At 37.3% G+C, this 20,568-nt stretch overlaps 1 pseudogene; it reads right to left on the bottom strand.

Moving 5' to 3' along the window:
- Nucleotides 1–16,487: 16,487 nt before the first annotated feature.
- On the bottom strand, nucleotides 16,488–17,072 carry LOC117019188 (phosducin-like protein 3; annotated as a pseudogene).
- Between the last annotated feature and the right edge of the window lie 3,496 nt (nucleotides 17,073–20,568).

Raw genomic sequence — 20,568 nt, 5'->3', positions numbered from 1 at the left:
GATAGGAGAAAGAGATGAGAATGGATAGGTGTATAATGGCATGGGATTGGGTTAGAGGACACGAGGAGAGATGAGAGTCAAATTGGAAAATGGGACTAAGAATGAAGGACTTACATGTTTGTGTTAGGGTAGCAAATAGAACTGAGTGACAAAGGGAACAGAAAAGAGGATCATGAAGGAGGTGGTGGTGGTGGTGGTGGTGGTATGTGTGTGTGTTTATGACAGAGAGAGAGAGAGAGAGAGAGTGAGAGAGAGAAAGAATGCAGGTGGAAGAATAACAGCAGCAAGGGGGTATGGAAAGGGAAACCACAGAATAAACCCAAATGAGATGAAAAACACTGGACATAAAGTAATGTGGCACAGAAGGACAAAGAGGTGTGGCTGACTCTGAAATAGCCAGTGAGACAGGCAGCAGTACAAACCTCCCCAAACTGAATGCTTATGAAAATAATGAAAGCATGGAAAAGGTGAATGACAAAGGGAGAAACAGAATGAGCCAATGTTCATTTAAGAAAAATCTCAGAGAGAAATGGACAGAAGATGGACATGACAAAAGGAAATTGGAAATGCAGGTAGAAATGAAGATGATATAGAAATCCAATGAATAGGGGTAAAATGTACTATGGGCAATACCCTAATTAAAAGAATAGACGTGAATTTTCAGTATGCATTTGCTTTGGAATGAAAGGTCCAGTAAAAATGAAGGTCTCAGAAGTGAGGGGTGATAGCTCTGTAAAACCACCAATGTATATGTTGTAATTAATACAATGTATATATTTTGTATGAAGACAAAAAAGGTGAAAATCATTCCCTCTATTTTCCGGTAACAGGAGTGACAATCAAAGTAGCTTAAGTCAGTATATATGTTTCATGAAAATTGAAAATGGCAAAATTGTGAAACAGCAGTACCTCTCCCCAAACACTGGCATCCTTTTCTGTAGCACAGCCAAGCCTCCCAAGATGACAGCTGCAGGATCGTTGATGGATTTAGTGGCAGCTTTGGGGACCTGGGGGACAATCTGAAGTGCCAGTTTATTTTTTACATTTAAAATGACCTGGACTGAAAAAAAACTTACTTTTAGAGTTTAATTGCCAGTGTCCTCTACGTATATCTGTAACTTTACCTCTCAAACTTCTTTGGTGTTTGCTCTTTTTCTCTTCTGGATCATTCCACTTTTCTAGTAGAAGTTCCTTATGCCTCTTTGCCAATACATGATATTCTTCCCTGCAAACATTTAAAAGATAGCCCTACTCTGTGAACTCTTTTTAAACCCCATCCAGGCAGTTCCTTTATCCCTTAGCATCCTTCCCAGTGTACCCTATATTCAAATAGTGCAAGATTGTCACTTCACCGAGAACCACGTTTTATTCCCAATATCTGTGTGTGACATTTGAGTTCTCTAGAAATTAGGCAAATTAACGTACCACTTTAAAAAAAATCATAGAATGCTGGAACTGGGAGGGAATTTTAGAGATCCTTTAGTCCAACTTATTATGAGTCATTTGTTAATAGCTCCAAGGAACTCATCCACAACAAGAAATATAAATAATTAGGGGCTCTTCAAAACTCTAGAGTAAGAAAAATTTCAGGATTTCCCCAAGGAAGGAGATGCAGCTAAGTGTGCTAATTTGGACAGATGCTTGAACAGCATCTCTAACACGTGCAGGCACAAATGCAAGGCTATGTTGATTCAATATAGTAGATGAGACTTCAAATCAAACAGAGACATTTATCAAGCAGAGCATCACAATTAAGCAATGCCCAAGGTATCAGACTGCTGAAATTGTGTTACAGAAATATGAACACACAGAATTCAGCTCATTGAGAAAAAACACAGTCCACACAAATAATCAGTTAAGTTTCTTCTTCTAAATCTGTAGCCTAATATGCTCGGTATTCACAATGTTACTGACAAACTAGATCACGGAATAGGTTTATAAGAAGACTTTAAAAAGACAACACCCAGTTTGTATGGAATATAGTTGCTAAAATCCTTGTAGAGATCTGGCTTAAGCTGACTTCCCTCGTTCCTGCTGAGGTCATTAAAACGTTTTCAAATCAACGATTACATTTTGCCCCACACAAATTTGACAATAGCCTAGAGTCTTGTATAATGTTCTAGTTCTGATCAACAAGGCTGAGTATGGAGGTCAGACTGAGCCTTTTCCTGCAGGAGTTTTTGAGTAAAGACCCCCAAGACCTTAGCATGGAGAAGTCCTCAGTTGACCAGCCCCAGCTCTCTGAGCTTTTGCCTGAGGACCCATAAGGAACCTAGTGGATCCCTGGGTGGTGGCGCTGCCCTCTACGTGGCGTTTCGGAAATTTGTGAGGAGTTTTTCCTTGTTGAATGATAGCACGCACTCTTGGCATTTAGTGGGTGGGAGCGAGTTCTATACAATCAAAAAATATTCTGTGGCCAGTATTGTTGCACAATTTAAATTATGGTGACTTTTCCAAGATTCAACTACCATTTAAACTGAGAGAAGACTGTATATTGTTTTATTTGGAACATTATCTTGGAAGAGTCAATGGCAGTACCACTTGTGATATTTGAGCTGCCAGCACCTGTCATCTCTCTCAGTCTGCATCTGTAGTTTTCACGGTCGTGGAGAATCTCTATATATAGGGGCAAATACCTGTTTCATTATGTCTTCTAATGCAGTCATCCCCGAGCATTTATGTATGTATTATTTTATCAGTTACATTGATTTCATTTCTTCTTTATTTTACAATCAGGGCACTGCACTGATTTTTCTGAACTTATATGTGCAAATATATATTCTTTGTGAATTTCATTGCAGGACAATAAAAAAATACTAAAGATTTATTGTAGAATTGGGTTTGATAGGGATGAGGTGCAAAGAGCCTGAGTTTTGAGGTCACATCTGAGTTCTAGATTGTTCTCTGCCACTTACCAGTTATTTGTTTTTTATTTGTTTTTTATTTGTTCTTTGTTACCAGTTATTTGAATTTAGGGAAGTTACTTCTTTGTCACCTTCTCTTCATCTGCAAAATAGGGATAATAGCAACCCTTTCATAGCCATGGTGATGTATGTAAATTCCTGGTACATAGTTTGATGCCCAATATTAGGTACTGATAATCAATGCAGCAAGTCAAAGAAACAAAATGTCTGGTCCAATGGAAGTTACATTCAAGTGCCGGGACATTATGTAGTATCACTATTTCATATGACTTCCATTGTTCTTCTCACATTTTATTATAGTTTATTGTAGGTGTGACAGTCTGTATGACAGAGTTTATGCTCCTGGAGGCAGGAGTCATGTTTATTCACTTTTATATCTTCAATGAGCATAGACTTCTGCCCATTGTAGACCTTAACAAATATTTTTCAATTGGATCATCAGGTACGAAAACTTTAAACATCAGAAATTCTAAGAGTTACAATTAAGTTTAAATAGTGAAAAAAACAAAACAACAACAACAAAAAAACCCCCGCAATGGATGTAGTAAGGAAGGATCTAGAACATTCTATGCACGGTGCCATGGTGTTTTCTGATGGCCCAGCCTTTCTTCTGTGGTTACTTCCTCCTTAGACTGGGTCTCATGATGCCCCACTCTGGCCCTACTATGGTGATGTCATCCACGGAGGTGGAGTCTGAGCCCAGCACAGTCCCCTTCTGTTCCGGTTTAGTTCTCTGCTTGATGAGAGCCCCAGAACTGATTCCAAGAACTAGGCAGGCTTCTTTCCCAGGGTCGTCCTGCTGTTGGTGTGCACACATTTACACCCAAAGGGTGGCCAAGGGAGAGTACTTTGAGAGGATGTGGATGAAAGTGACGTTGGGCTAGGGCGCTTAGCTGCACACACGTGAGGTCCTGGTGGCGCCAGTGGCAAGACAAGCGGATAGGCCACAGGTAGGCTGTGTTCTGATGTGGAGTTCTGGGGGATCCCAGAGTCAGAATGGAAACTTCGTAAAGGTAAATGGGTAGAAATAATTTCTTTCACGGTTTGTTATCATGATTTGTATCTTTAAACAGTTGCATGTATGATACGGGTCTCCATGTTTAACCGGGTCCCACAAATGTTAAAGGTGGTTCTGCTTCTAGTTCTTCTCTTCTACGTAAGTTAGAGCACCTACAAGTGTGTGTGTGTGTTTATTGTAAAGATGCTGCTTACAGAACTTCCCTGATCTCCTTTATTCTAGCAGGAAGGAATTAAAAAAAAAAATTATGTACCTTTAAGAGTATTATTTCTTTGTATACTGTTAATCTAAACTTTCATTGTCCATTAGGATGTATATGGGATTCCAAATTTCAATATAGCTGTTACATGTACACATGTATTTTTCTTCTCTTCCTGGGGCTGAAAAAAATCCGTATTTATGGCTCCATTCTCTGTAGTCTACGTCTTGCCCAGCATGACAATATATTTTGTGGCTAAAACTGTCTTTAATATTATTTGGGTTTTCTGTTTGAATTTCTAAAATCTTCAAAAGACCTTCTTTAAAAGAAAGAAATGTTTGCATTTTTTTGTTGTTATTTAATATACTCTATCCTGGAATATTTTGTTTTACATGCAAACTAGTTATGAAACAAAGTTCCTACCTGGCTAATTACTGACATTTATAATTTTTACATAGTTGTTACAAGTATATCGATATGTAATGGTATAATTTGTGCTGGTCTTTATGTATTTTCTAAAGATATTTTCCAGGGTACATTTTTTAAAAAATTTTTTTATTTAAGTGTGTTTTTCCAGAACCCATTAGCTCCAAGTCAAGTAATTGTTTCAAACTAGTTGTGGAGGGCGCAGCTTACATTGGCCCATGCGGGGATCGAACCGGCAACCTTGTTGTTAAGAGCACTGCGCTCTAACCAACTGAGCTAACCAGCCACTCCCTCCATGGTACATTTTTAATAGAATAATTGTATTCCTTCTTATTTGTATGATATATTCCCTTTTTGATATATGCTCACAGTTTAAAAATGTATATTTTAATTTGTTTTATACATAGTATATAACATTATAGTATATCATTATGCTATATAGTATAGCGGTAATATCGTTTCCTACTTCTATGATTGTCATTAATGCGCCGTAATTTTCTATTTTAAGAGATTATTTAGTTTTGTCTGTTTTAATAAGTTTCTGTTAGTTCTGGCATACTATATTAATGGATTCAAATTATTGTACTAAAGGACTTTGTCATGAAATTCATGTTATAATCTTAGCCATTTAGTTATGCAGGATGATTCTTTCAGATGAACTAATATACTCATCCTGTGCTCTGCTTAATGCAGTCACACTCATCCTTCAAGATACAGCTCACATATTATCTCTGTCATAACTTTAACATTCATTCATTCATGTATTTAATAATTCAACAAAATTCATCCAGTGGTTATTATGTTTCATGCATAGTTCTAAGTGCTGGTGATACAATAGTGAATAAAAACAATCTCTGTTCGCAGGGAGGAGAGATATTAATCTAGTAATCACATTTTCCAATCTATAACTTCAAACTGAGAAAGGAACTCATAAGAAAAAGAACAGGGCTCTAGGAGAAAGTTACTGGGGAAACATGACTTGTACCAGCCCTAGATTTCATAGGGTAGGTAGGAAAAGCACATCAAGCCCAGCGATCTGACGATGAAGGCTAACACATCTGCAATAGATTGCTTGCAAAGATGGGTGCAACAACTCCTCCTATTTCTATACTCCGGCTCCTTTGCACTGTGATAGCGCTACTTTTACTGTAAAGGGTGCAGTCTCTTTCTTGTCTCCTTGAATCTGGGCAGGCCTTTTGACGTGCGTTGGCCAACAGAGTATGGCAGCAGTGACATTATGTGAGTTGCAGTACCTAGGATTCAAGAGGTTTTGTAGCTCTTACACTCTTTCTCTTGGAGCACTGCCTGCTCATTACATTTAAGGAATTCTGATCTGGCCTATTGGAAGAAAAAGGCCACATAGAAGAGAAGGGAGGCTCCCAGCCAACAGCCAAAACAATTGTCAGACACGTACGTAAGGTTCTTAGACCATCTAGTCCTATCTGATCACGTGCGGCCAGGTGACGGCAGCCCAATGTGTGATTTACCCAGATAACCTTATTCCAAAAGGTTGAGTTGCAGAGTTGTGAGTAAATAAATGATTATCATTTTAATCCTCAAATCTTAGAGTGGTCTGTTACCCTACAATAAATAATGCAAACACATTATTTATGTTCTGCAGCACTTTTAAATTGAGGTCTCTTAACTCTGAGAACACATACTTGAGGAGTTGTCAAGATCTTTAAAATATTGTACGTATTTTTTGTTTTTATTTTGATGAAAAGGTGATAATATTTTATGAATTTATCTTAGATAAGGAAAAATTATTCTATGGATAAAAACATACTCATTTTTCAGTGATAATTCATTCACATAGAAATACCTTTTTGTTGAATAAGAACTGTGTTTTTCCTTTTAATTTTTAAAAATTGTTGATTTTAAAAAAATGACTTAATAGATGTAATATTCTTAAACTATAACTCAATGAATAGAGTTATAATTATTATTAGTATTATTCATTTAATAAATATGTTGAGTGACTATTACATGTTAGGTGTCATTCTAGAAACAGAACCAATCATATTTTTACTTCCAGCTTTATTGGGGTATAATTGACAAAAAAAAGTTGTATAAATTTAAGATGCCCAACATGATGTATTGATGTATATACACATTGTGAAATGACTGCCACAATCAAGCTAATTAAGATATATATCAACTCACAGTTACTATACTTGTTTTGTGGTGAGAACACTGGAGGTCAATTCTATTAGCAAATTTCAATTATACAATACAGTATTTTTAACTGTACTTATCATTCTATGCATTAGATTTCCAGAATTTATTCATCCTGCCTAACTGAAACTTTGTACCCTTTGACCAACATCTCCCCATTTCCCACCTCCCCGTCCCTGGCAAATACCATTATCATCTCTGTTTTCATGAGTTTGGCTATTTTAGATTTCACATATAAATGAGATTATGCAGCATTTGTCTTTCTGAATCTCGCTTGTTACTCAATATAATACCTTCTAGATTCATCCGTGTTGTGGCAAATGTCAGTATTTCCTTCATTTTTAAGGCTGATATATATATATATATATATATATATATATATATATATATATATACACACCTATATATTCTTTATTCATCTGTTGCTGGACACTTAGGTTGTTTCTAGGTCTTGGCTACTGTGGATAATGCTGCAGCGAGCATGGGAGTGCAGATATCTCTTCAATATCCCGATTTCATTTCCTTTGGATATGTACACCCAGGTGGGATTACTGGATTGTATGATACTTTTGTTTTTAATATTGTGCGGAATCTCTGTTTTTCATAGTGGCTGTACCAATTTACATTCCCACCAGCAGTGCACAAGGGTTCCCTTTTCTTACATCCTCACCAACACTTGTTATCTTTTGACTTTTTTAATAAAAGACATTCTAAAAGGTGTGAAATAGTAATTTCACTGTGGTTTTGGTTTGTATTTCCCTGGTGACTAGTGATACTGAGCAACTTTTCATATACCTGTAGGCCATTTGTATGTCTTCTTTGAGGAAACATCTATTGAGGTTATTCGCCCATGTTTTAATCAGGTTATTTGGTTTGTGTGTGTGTGTGTGTGTGTGTGTGTGTGTGTTTGAGTTGAGTTAAATACTTTGGGTGTTAACTTCTTATCAGATGTATAGTTAGCAAATATTTTATCTCATTCCATAGATTGCCTCTTCACTCTGCTGATTATTTCCTTTGCTGTGCAGAAGTTTTCAGTTTACTGCAATCCCACCTATTTTTGCTTTTGTATCCTATGCTTTTAGGATCATGTAAAAAAAATTGCCCAGACCAATGTCAAGAAGCTGTTTACCTTTGTTTCCTTCTAGTAGCTTACAGTTTCAACAGATCTTATGTCCAAGTCTTTAATTCATTTTGAGTTAATTTTTGAATGTGATGTGAAATAAAGTTCCAATTTTATTCTTCATCATGTGTGGATTTTCCCAAAACCATTTATTCAACAGACTATCATTTCCACATTGTGTATTTTTGGAAACCTTGTTAAGGATCAGTTGACCATAGATGTGTGGATTTATATCTGGGTTGTCTATTCTGTTACATGTGCCTATATGTCTTTTTTTTAGGCTAATACTGTACTCTCTTGATTACTGTATTTTTAAATAAATTTCAAAATCAGGAAATGTGATGCCTCTAGCTTTGTTCTTGCTCAAAATTGTTTTGGCTATTTTGTTTTTTTTTGTGGTTCCCAACAAATTTTATGATTGTTTCTATTTCTGTGAAAAATGCCATTGGAATTTTGGTAGGGATTCCATCGAGTCTATAGATCATTTTGGGTAGTATGAACATTTTAACAATATTAATACTTTCAATCCATGAACATAGAATATCTTTTCATTCATTTGTATCTTTCTCAATTTTTTCATCAGTGTTGTACTTTTCAGTATACAGATCTGTCATCTTCATTGTTAAATTCTGTACTTGCCTTTGCCTTTTGAAAATTTGGTTATGTTGTGGTTCTTTGTAATCTTCTTTGGGTTAATCTTGTTTGGGGACTGATCTCTGATCTTCTTGGATCTGTATCACTCCCATTTTTTTTTTTGATGCTGTTGTAAATGGAGTTATTTTTTCTTAATTTATTTTTCAGATTATTTGTTAACAGATTATTCAGTTATTTGTATATAGAAACAGAACTGATTTTTGTATGTTGATTTCGTATCTGCAGCTTTACTGAAATTGTTTATTCCAATAGTTTTTTGGTGGAATCTTTTGGATTTTCTGTATCTAAGATCAGATCATCTGCAAACAGAGGCAGTTTTCCTTTTTCCTTTTTGATTTGGATGCTGTTTGTTTGTTTGTTTTCCTAATTGCTCCGGCTAGGACTCCAGTACTATGTTGAATAGAAGTGCTTGTTCCTAGAGGAAAAGCTTTTAGCTTTTCACCATTAGTATAATGTTAACCATGGCCTTGTCATATATGGCCTTTATATGTTGAGGTACATTCCTTCTATACCTACTTTACTGAGAGTTTTTTATCATGAGTGCATGTTGAATTTTGTTAACTAATTTTTTGTCTCTATTGAGATGAATATATGATTTTTATCCTTCATTCTGTTAATGTAGTATTTCACACTTATTGATTTATGTATGTTGAACTGTCCCTGCATTAAAAGGATAAGTTCTACTTGATCATAGTGTAGGATTCTTTTAATGTTTTGTTGAATTCAGTTTGCTAATATTCTGTTGAGGATTTTTGTATCTATGTTCATTAGTTATATTGGCCTTTCAGTTCTTTTCTTATTGTGTCTATGTCTATAACTTTGGTATCAGGGTTATGCTAACTTCATGAAATGAGTTTGAAAGTGTTTCTTCTTCTTTAATTTTTTTTTTGGAAGGATTAGTATTAATTCTTCTTTAAATGTTTAGTAGAATTCACCAGTGATGCGTTTAGTCTTGGGATTTTCTCTGTTGGGAGGCCTTTGATAGTGATTAAATATTCTTGCCCCCTATTGGTCTGTTCAGATTTTTTATTTATTCATGGTTCAGTCTTGGTAGGTTGTATATTTCTAGGAATGGATCCATTTATTCTAGGTTACCCAATATAATTGTTCATAGTAGTCTCTTATGATCCTTTGTAGTTCTGTGTTATCAGTGGTAATATCTTCTCTTTTGTTTATAATTTTATTTGAATCTTTTTTCTTGATTAGTCTAAATATTTGTCAATTTTATCTTTAAAAAAACAATTCTTAGTTTCATTCATCTTTTCTATTGTTTTTCTATTCTCTATCTTATTTATTTCTGTTCTAATGTTTATTACTTCTTTCCTTCTGCCGAATTTGGGCTTAGTTTGTTCTTCTATTTGTTGAAGTGTAAAGTTAAGTTGTTTAGTTGGGGTCTTTCTTTTTTTTTTTTAAGGTAGACAGTTGTTGACCTGAATTTCCCTGAATTTTACCTGAATTTAGTACTGCTTTGGTGTCATCCCATAAGTTTGGTATGTTGTGTTTCCATTTTCATTTGTCTCAGAGTATTTTTTGTCTTCCTGTTTGATTTACTCTTTGACCCATTGGTTATCCAGAAGTATATTGTTTGATTTCCACATATTTGTGAATTTCCCAATTTTCCTCCTGTTATTGATTTCCAGTTGTATATCACTGTAGTTTAGAAAGATACTTCATGTGACTTCAGTCTTTCTAAACTTATTGAGATTTGTTTTGTGGCCTAAGATATGATCTATCCTGGAGAATGTTTTGTGTGCACTTGAGAAGAATGTGAATTCTGCTGCTGTTGAATGGGATGTTGTATATATGTATGTTAGGTCCATTTAGTCTAAATCATTACTGATTTTCTGTCTGGATGATATGTCCATTGTTGAAAGTGGGACATTATAGTCACCTACTATTATTATATTGCTTGCTGGCTGTTTCTCTCTTTAGTTCTGTTAGTATTTGCTTTATATATTTGCTTTCTCTGATATTGAGTGCATATATACTTATAATTGTTATCACCTCTTGATGAATTGACCCTATCATTATATAGTTACTGTCTTGTCTCTTGTGACATTTTTGAGAGTCTATTTTGTCTGAAATAAGGATAGCTGGTCCTCTCTTTTTGTTATCATTTGCAATGAATATCTTTCTCAACCCTTCACTTTCATCTTAGCTGTGTCCCTAAAGCTAAAGTAAGTCTCTTGTAGGCAACATGTTGTTGAATCTGTTTTTAAACCGCTCAATGTCTTTTGATTGGAGAATTTAATCAACTTACATTTAAAGTATTTATTGCTTTGTGAGAACTTATTGCCATGTTATTCATTGTTTTCTGACTATTTTGTAGTTCATTTCTTCCTCTCTTTCTGTCTTCCTTTTTAATGATATTTGGGGAGAGGGGGTAATGATCTGGTTTGATTCCTTTCTTTTTTTCGTTTGTGTATTTACTAGAGGCTTTTTACTTTGTGCTTACCATGAGGATTATGTAGAACATCTTATAGTTATAATAGTCTATTTTAAGCTGACACCAATTTACTTTCAATTACATACAAAATCTCTACATTTCTACTTAGTCTCCAAATACTTTGTTATTGATGTCACAATTTACATCTTTTTAGTTGTGTATCTGTTAAAAATATTGTAGCTATAATGATTTTTAATATGTTAGCCTTTAACTTTTATTCTGGATTTAAAAATGATTTCTGCAGTACCATTGCAGTATTAGAGTATTATGAATTTGACTACATATTTACCTTCACCAGTCAATGAGCTTTATACTTTCATGTGTTTTAATATTACTAATTAACATCTTTCAACTTGACTAACTCCCCTTAGCATTTCTTGTGAGGAGGCTAGTGGTGATGAATTCCCTCAGCTTTTGTTGGTCGGGGACAGTCTTTATTTCTCCTTCATTTCTGAAGGACAGCTTTGCTGGGTAAATTATTCTTGGTTAGGAGGGGTTGCCCCTCCCCAGCCCCGCCCTGCCCCAGTACTTTGATTAGATCATTCAAATTTCTCTGAGCCTGTAAGAATTTTGCTGAAAAATTTGCTGACAGCCTTTTTTTGTGTGTGTGTGGGGGGTGGGGAGGGCAGGGGTTCTACTTTATGTGATGGGTTACTTTTCTCTTACTGCTTTAAAAATTCTGTACTTGTCTTTGACTTTTGAAAATTTGGTTATATTGTGTTTCTGTGTAATTTTCTTTGGGTTAATCTTGTTTGGGGACTGACCTCTGATCTCCTTGGATCTGTGTGTTGCTCCCATTTTTGGGGAAGTTTTTAGCCATTATTTCTTTAAATAGGTTTCTGCCTTTTTTTCTCTCTCTATGCTCCTTCTAGGCCTCTTATAATATGTATATTAGTTCTCTAATGGTGTGCCATAATCCTGCAGGTTTTCTTTACTTGTTTTTATTCTTTCCTTTCCTCCTGCGACTGGATAATTTTCAGTGATCCATTTTTAAGTTCATTTGATTTCTTTCTGCTTGATTGGGTGAGCTGCAGGAACTCTGTTGGGTTTGTCATTTTGTTCATTGTATTCTTTAGCTCCAGAATTTCTATTTGGTTCTTGTTTATGATTTTTATCTCTGTGTTAAGCTTCTCATTTTGTCCATATATTGTTTCCCTGATTTTACTGAGTTGTCCATCTGTGTTCTCTGGCAGTTCACTGAGCTTCCTTGAAACAATTATTTTGAATTCTTCATGAAGCAATTAATATATTTCCATTTCTTTGGGTTTTGTTACTGGACAGTTATTGTATTCCTTTGGTGGTGCCATGGTTTCTTGATTTTTTATGTTCTTTGAAGTCTTGTATTTCTGTCTTTGCATTTGAAGAAGCAGTTTCCCCTTTTAGTTTTTACTGACCAGTTTTGGGAGAGAAAGCTCTTCACAAGTTAGCCTGTCTAGGGATTCTAGGGGTCCCTACGGATGCAGCTGCTCCACTCCTTTTGTTGTCTCTTAAGGGGAATGTCTTAGAATTGTGTGCCTTCCCTCAATTCTGCAAAACCAGGCAGGGTGTTGCAAGCCTCTCATTTCTTTTCGCTAGGGTGTTTCCCTATAGTTTTCAAGGTTGTATGCCTTCTCCCAGTCCAGCAGAGTCAAGCCAGCAATCTGCATGCACTTGTGCACTACCTGCAGAAGATTTCACAGGTCATTTGTGAGGGTACGTGCAGGACACTGTGGAAGCTATGGAACTAGGGGTAGGCAGTGTGTGAGTGGGGGCGGCTAATTGGAGGGGTCCACAGATGATATGTCTTATGAGTTTTGTGGACGGTCCTCTACTAGTAGAAACTGTGATTCTTTTGTTGAGTTCTGTGGCCTGGCTGGTGTGAGCCCTTACCCCTTTTCCCTGCTCCTCACTTCCCCCAGACTATTCAGCCATGCACATCTTCTCAGTGTCTTGGGTGGGGCATGAATAAAGTAGACCTCTTTGGGCTGTGTCCCACACTTCTGGGGAAATTGGATGCTTAGCCACAGGCTCTTACTTTCTCTTCTGGGAGCTGTTGGAGGCTGAGGAGGAGTCTGCTGGCATTGAGCTGTGCTGCCTGGGGGAGTGGTGATGTAGGTAAAGGGAAACTGTTATTCTCACTCTCTTCTGTGAGTGTATTCTCAGACTTTTTTTTTTTTTTTTTTTGCTTTAATGGGGTTCTGGGGCTTCTTTACTGGACTCCCAGGTTTCCATTAAGGTACTCTCATCTGTGGGTGGTTGTCAACATCAGTGTTTCTGCTGGAAGGGTGACAGCTGAAAACCCCTATTCCACCATCTTGCTCACATCACACCTAAGAATTTAGTTTTCTTAGTGTTTATCAAACTACCCCTGTGAGGGTGTTCTGCTTTCTTGTGGAACCTAGGTAAAAGTTTCCTCCTTGTAATTTGAGGTCTGTATATTAATCAAGTTTGAGACTGATATAGGGCACTGCTGTATGGTTGTGCATATGTTTGTCATATCTCCTGAAGAAGACAGTGTGTTCCTAACCATAGGGAAATCAGAGGAAAATCATGAATGAGGGGAAGTTTGAGCTAAGCTGAAAATGCATGGATAATGTGGTGAAGAGGGGAAGGCTTCCATTTTCCTGGGGTCTGTTTATTTTCCAAAAAGTCATAGATGTCGTGTCTTCTTCTAATACTCCCTTCCCTACAACTTCCCGTAGCTAGGTTTCCCTAAAGGAAACCTGAAACAGCTACTAACATCATCATAATCTGTGTGGAGAAGCACTTTCTCATAATAATGTCAATACTTGACAAACCTGATTGAAACCTGTGCTGCTGCCCTAAGAGCAATTGGGGTTAATCCTTGCCTGACAACTGCAAGTGAAAACAGCTAAATAAGACGGTCCAGAGCAAAGTGACCTAGAGGAATCCTCTCGCTTCTGATCTGCCAGCAGTTCAGGAATCTGAGGTCTAGCTTCAGAGTGCCCTGCCACAAATATATGCTTGGATTGATAGTTTTCCAGAGTATATTTTATGTAACACATGTCTTTTGAAAGTCTGCACACGCACACACACACACACACACACACACACACACACACACACAGTTCTGTCATCAAATATCCCCTCTTAGTTACAAAACCGATTGGCAAAGGGTCTAAAAGTGCTGTGGTAAAGAAAACTTTCAACTTTGTGCAGCAGATCATTTCATGAATCCATCTGACTACAGTTCCCCTATGACTTCGTCTTGAAATGTGGCACTTTGGAACTGTCACACCATGCTGTATATTGCACCTGTATGCGCCTATAGCATTATTTCTCTGGTCTTTTTTTATAATCTATCCCCTTGGCAAAAGATTTCTGGACTACATGCCACCCCTCTCTTTTACTTTACTTGGTAGGTTGTGTCATGCTTTCATAGAGTGAAGCTCAAGTAGATTGCCTTGTTGTTTTGCAGTTCTTCAAATATTCTTCCCTGTCTACAAGTCCTGTCTCTTCAGTCAGATCATACCTTCACTCAGGACACTGCCAGTGCACTGCTGATGGTAGGGACTTCACAAATGCCTGCTAATTAGAAGAGCTTGTTTTTTCATTCAACAAATATTTATGATGTGATTGCTAAGTGTTAGACACTCTTAATAGTGCTTATAACAAATCAATGAGGAAAGCGGACAAAGACCCCTTCCCTCATGAAGTTTATTTTCTAGTAGTGGAGCCAAATAATAAATATTGGACATAATAAGCAAATTGACAATAATTATGTCCACATGGTCTCTTCACTGAGATATAATTACATATAACATTGTGTATGTTTAAGGTATGCAGTGTGTTGATTTGATATATTTATAGACTGCCATATGATTACCACTGTAGCTGACACCTCTCTCACATCAAATAATTATCATTTCATTTCTCACATCTGTTAAAATGGCTATCATCAAAAAGACGAAACAACTGGTGGCGAGGATGTGCAGAAAAGGCAACCCTAGTGCACCATTGGTGGCAATGTAAATTGGTGCAGCCACTATGGAAAACAGTAAGGAGGTTCCTCAAAAAAATAAAAATAAAAATACAACTACCATATGATCCAGCAACCCCACTATATATATCCAAAGGAAATGAAAACAGGATATCAAAAATATATTTGCACTCCCACTTTTATTGTCGCATTATTCACAATAGCCAAAATATGGAAACAACCTAAATTCTATTAATAAATAAACAGATAAAGATTTACATACAATGTATTTATATACATTGTATTTATATACAATGGAGTATTATTTAGCCATGAAAAAGGAGGCAATCCTGCCATTTGCAACAAATAGATGGACCTTGAATGTACTATGCTTAGTGAGATAAAACGAAGACAAATATTGTAGGATCTTATTTATATGTGGAATCTAAAAAAGAGAATAGAAATGTGATTACCAGAGGTTGGGGGTGCGGAAACTAGGGATTTTTCCCCCTTGTATTAACACTTTAATTAAAAATTTCCAAAACATCCTTCAAGGCAAACCGTTACACAGAGAATGTTTTTATCAGCAGCGATGGCTCTCATACATGTTGAAAAACAAAAACTCACTGACAGACACTTCTGACAGATAAAATGGTCACAGCTATTCGTCATTCTTTGAATTACAGCAAAAATAAATTTTACAGTATAATCTAAAAGAACTCTGTGCCCTCTCTGATTCAAGAATCTGATTCTTAAGTTTCAAACCAGCATAAGCACTACATCATTCAACACAAATATCAAGGAATATCTCCTCTAAGCATTCTATTAATGTCAATTTGGCAAGAAGTGATAAATGCTAAGGACTCTAGTCAGAAAACAGCTTGATGTTTTTATTGATTGAGATTAAGTTTATTTATTTATATGTGTGCTTGTACCTGTTATTTTCAAAATAATTTAACGTGGCCTTTGACAGTAATTGAGATTAGCTAACATCTCAACAATCTCAGACAAAAAATTATTTTAACTAGAAGAAAATATTTAACCTAAAATGGCAATAAATTGCAATCTTTCAGTTATTGCTTTAGTCAGACAATGTATGTTTTATAAAAATCTTGCCTATTTCTCCAAAATAGGATAAATACTAAGATTTTTTCCTGTCAATCATTATTTTGAGTTAATAAACTTGTTGCTATCTTTATAAAAAAAATAAAAATAAACAATTATGTAACTGCAAAGCTTAGTTGCAATTTTCCACTGTAAAATTTATTCACATTATTATTTTTTAAATTCAATATTCCTTTGCCTATAGTTATATGTGAATAAACAGTGAATAGTTTTACAGCTCCCTTAAAATATAGGTGAAGAAAACATATGCATACATTTGCCATACCACCAGCTGGCTTTTATTTTTTAAGGAAATGTTATTAATTTAAAAAAGAGGGTTCCATGAAATTTAATAGGATTCCCAGCGATGATATTATCTGAGATCTATGAGATTTGAAACATAATTATAAAAGGCTAACAAGCAAAGAACTCAATCCTACTTTTCCATTTTTAAGAAAATCCAGACCATCTGTCACATCCCCTTCAGCAGGTTCCCGCAGCCTCAGTCATCCGTGGAGTTCCTGCCCCTACTCGGTGGGGACAGAGCCCTGCACGGAGGACAGCAACGCGTCTTCAGTTGGCTTCTTAGGGTTTCCCTCCAGGTCTGTCTTGATTGCTCCAGATACAGAGAATTTCCACTCCAACTCATCCATTGTCAGGTTCACGCCACCAAACACCAGATGTTCGATAAACTGCCCCTTGATATCACCGAAATCCCTTGTTTGTAAAGGTGCAAGATTACTCACAAGCCCTCTCCAGCTTTGGTAACTTCTCAAACATGATCCTTTCCTGAGACGTCCAAAACTTCTCCAAATTTATTCTTCAGTTTAGTTGCTTTCCACTTAGCCAGTCTTTGTTGTCTGTACATTTCAATAGCTCGTTCATCTTCCTCATTAAATTCATCTTCCTTCTCCTCCAGTTCTTCCAAAGTCATGTCTTCGTATGTTTTCAAGACGGACTACTGAAGGACTCGCTGCTCCTCCTCCTCTGCCTCCTTTTCCAGTTCATTTAAACTCTCCTTTGAGGGCAGGATTCCCTTTCTGTGTAAGATACCGTTCCACTCCGTGTCTGCGTTGGGGTCCTGCATCTTGTTGCAAATAACTCAAGCCAGGTGGGCCGCGATGCCACCGTCCCTCACCTCTCTTCCACACACACCGGGGCTTTGTTCTTAAAGGTGCAAACCTGCAACTAGAAGATAAATTCTGGAGACCTAATGCACAGCAGAGTGATTAGAGTCAAACGTTATTCCTTAGTGACACTTTCTTTGACTGCCACTGTCTCCCATTTTGGGTCTTATAGAGCGAGACCTGTTTCTTGCCTTTTGAGCACTTCTTTCAGTTTGTAGTTTTAGATTTGAAAGCGTGACTAGTAGATTAGTCCCCCATGTGCAAACAAAGACTACAGGGTTTTCATCACCAGACTTTAGAGCTGTCCTCGAATGCAATGTGTGCTAGCAAATGTGGGGGTTTTTTGTTAAATGAATACAAAGAATGGATGTAAGCAAATTTATTAAAAAAAAGGGATAGGATTTCCATAGAAGTTGAATGTAGCTGACTTGATTGTAAACTGCTTGTAGCAAGAAAAGCCTTCAAATAATAGTTATTAACTAGGTTATTAACTACACAGAACATAGATGCTCACTAAGTATTTGGAGGCAAGCATGAAAAAGAAAGAAAAAAGAACATAAATCCATGTAGAACAACATTTGACTCATCAAATAGTTTTAAGTCTAATTTTAAAATTATGCTAAGCAGCTATGTGCCATCCTGCTGAAGTTAAAACGTTTGTGTTTCTGAAATAAGATAATATGTTTAAAATGTGGAACCAGCTGACTCTTAGTGTCTAGCTCTGAAAATTAGTCCAAAATTTCACTTTGGAATTACATTGTGTTTTTTCAGAAAGTGAAGGAGAAAGAAAAAAAAATACAAGAAAACATATTTGATGAAATCTTCTTCACTCAATATTGTCCAGGCAAAGGGGGAAAAAGGGAGTGTGACAAGGGGGTGACAGTGGGATCCAGGGAGCCAACAAGAGACCATCTGAAGAGAAAATAAGCTTAGAATAGTGGGTACAGGTAAAAGACTGGAGAGAAAAATCACAAATAGAAGTAAGATAAGTATGTGTAAATGCAGACAGTCTCATTGAAATAGGAAACCTCAGTAGAGCGCTCTTAAAGAAAAGAATGGCTTCCTTAGTTTATTCCTGTCTCTAAGAATCTTTTCAATGCAAGTCCTAAAAGTATAAAGGAATGACATTTGTGAAAAGCATCCTGAGGTTTTGTTTGTTTGTTTCTTTTTCTGAAGAATATTGCCAGATTAAATCCAAGATGCTATCAGAGATCGTACTGACACAGCTTACAAAACGGACCAAATGCCGAAGGATCTAGCCAGGCACACACAGCATCTCTGTAACCTAAGGATAACCATGAATTCAGCTGCATTTCCATACTGTCACCATCGGTCTTGCAAAGGTGGTTACAAATCACTCTGCCAGTAGAAATTGCAGTTTAAAGGTCAGATGAGTAGGATATTTCTGTCATAGGACATGTACAAGCTAAGTCAGTAGAAGTGTCCCCTTTGCTCACCCTTATATTTTACAGACTTTGTGTCAGATTTTTATTTTTTTAAACATAAGGGAAATTCTGTACCTCTAACTGTAGTTTTCCAGCTTCAAGTTAAGAAGCAACAGTTAGACTAGAACCCGCAGTGGGTATGAAGCCTCTAAAAGTTTGGGGTTAAACATTGAATAATGTGAACGGATGCTTGAGTCATACTTCTGATGCAGTCAGGTGAAAGGCCCCTGAGAGGACCGGCTTCTGTTGGAGAGAAGGCAGAAATATGCACGTGGCCGTAAGGCCCAGGGACCACGATCTAAGGTGCCAGGAACTTTTGACCAGAGACTGGCTGGGGACCCTAGGGTCTCATGACTGACCACTCTGCTGAGCAGCCCAGGACTTGAAGATCCAGGGCATTCAGGCTTCTCAGTGCTGCCAATTCCCACAGCTCCCCCTCCATGATCTCTTTACAGGCCTCCCACACTCCCCAGCTGCCACTGTGAGAACACAGCACAGTATTCCCTCTCTGTGTGTGCTTTCCCAAAGCCCAGAACCTTCCCTACCATCCTCCCTGCCAACCTGTCGACATCAGAGCCAGTGTACACTCCCTTGTCACCAGCCCCCAACACTATATTCCCCTGTCTCTCACCATCATTCAGCTCAGGGATCAACTCTGTAAATTTGCCTCGTCTTGTCCTTTAATGAAGTCTTAGGATCAGGAAGCCACAGTATATCTATCTGTAGGAGGCGGAAGAAGGCTGGTGGGTCAATTGCCAGTAGGTCCAGCATATACTGACATTCACACTAACAAGTGGCCACTGCTTCAGGGAATGTGACACTTAAAACAAGGAGTTAGGAAGTCTGGATAGTCCTCGAATAAATTGGCTACAGCCTGGCTTTGTGAGTGCTGAGAAGTCCCTCAGCTTAACTCTAACGCCTTCCAATCAGAAAATTCTCCACTCCCCAATAGTTTCTCGGGTCAGAATTCTATGCCCTCCACTCTCCTGGCATGACCTTGTCACTTGAGTGGACTTGTCACAGAACGGGGACCTGCCCTTGTGCTTACTAGTTCACCAGCTGGTTTATTCATCTTCCTGTTAGTCACGAGATGGACCCATTTTTCTTTCCATTCACTTCTCCGCAGATCCTTCCGTCAGTCATTTCTGTAGATTTTTTGTTGTTGTTTTTGTTGTTATTGTTCTGATTGCCAACTCTGTGCTAGACTTAATTTCTGGATATAAATGAGTAGGCAAAATAGTTGTATTTTCTGTCCTCACAGAGTTTATAGTCCAGTGTGAATGAGACATCTAATCAACAAGAAAAATGTCAAAGATTATAAAATGCAAAAGTGCTCTGAATGAATCCAACATATTAGAAGTCTGTCCTTATTCATACGATGTCGTTCTTTGAAGATTGAGCTGCAGCTCTTGTCGCTTAATATAAATTGGCCTTGAGTTGGAGACCCAGAATCTCCATTTACGCAGCTATGATCTTTGAAAGACTGTTCAAGATCAGAAATGCATGCGAAGGCTGAGCAGGATAGGAGCCATCTCGTAGGTTTCCTGAATGTTCAAAACATATTATGTGGAGGATACTCCTTGGATATAGTTACAGGCCTCTAATCCTTTTTTCTCTCATACTTCAAAACACGTTCATCAATACTGCATCCCATTTATTTTGTTTTCGTTGTGCATTCATTCCAAGTTTCCAGTGTCTGGAATCTCTGAGAAATAAATTCTAACTTGGCACCATGAGAGGCCATCATTAATTGCCAGTGAAGCAAGAGAAAGTGAAAAAAAAAAAAAAAAAGAGCTGAGGGAAAGCAAGACAACCACTGGAACCAAGCAGTGAGATCTAAACAGCACCCAAGGCCAGCACTCTTCTGAGCAGCTGGTTCTCATAGCACTTTTACGTGATTCCCTGATAGTCGTAAATTCTTGGTGAAAGTCCTAGTTTGGTCTCCCATCTGCTGTGGGATCATTAGTGGCCCTCAGCCTTGCCGTGTGGGGGTGATGTCTTGCAAGTCAAC

This window comes from Rhinolophus ferrumequinum (genome assembly GCF_004115265.2).
Source record: "Rhinolophus ferrumequinum isolate MPI-CBG mRhiFer1 chromosome 5 unlocalized genomic scaffold, mRhiFer1_v1.p scaffold_110_arrow_ctg1, whole genome shotgun sequence".
Lineage (NCBI taxonomy): Eukaryota > Metazoa > Chordata > Mammalia > Chiroptera > Rhinolophidae > Rhinolophus > Rhinolophus ferrumequinum.
Note: the sequence above shows the minus strand (reverse complement) of the source record. Positions and strands in the feature narration are given on the sequence as shown.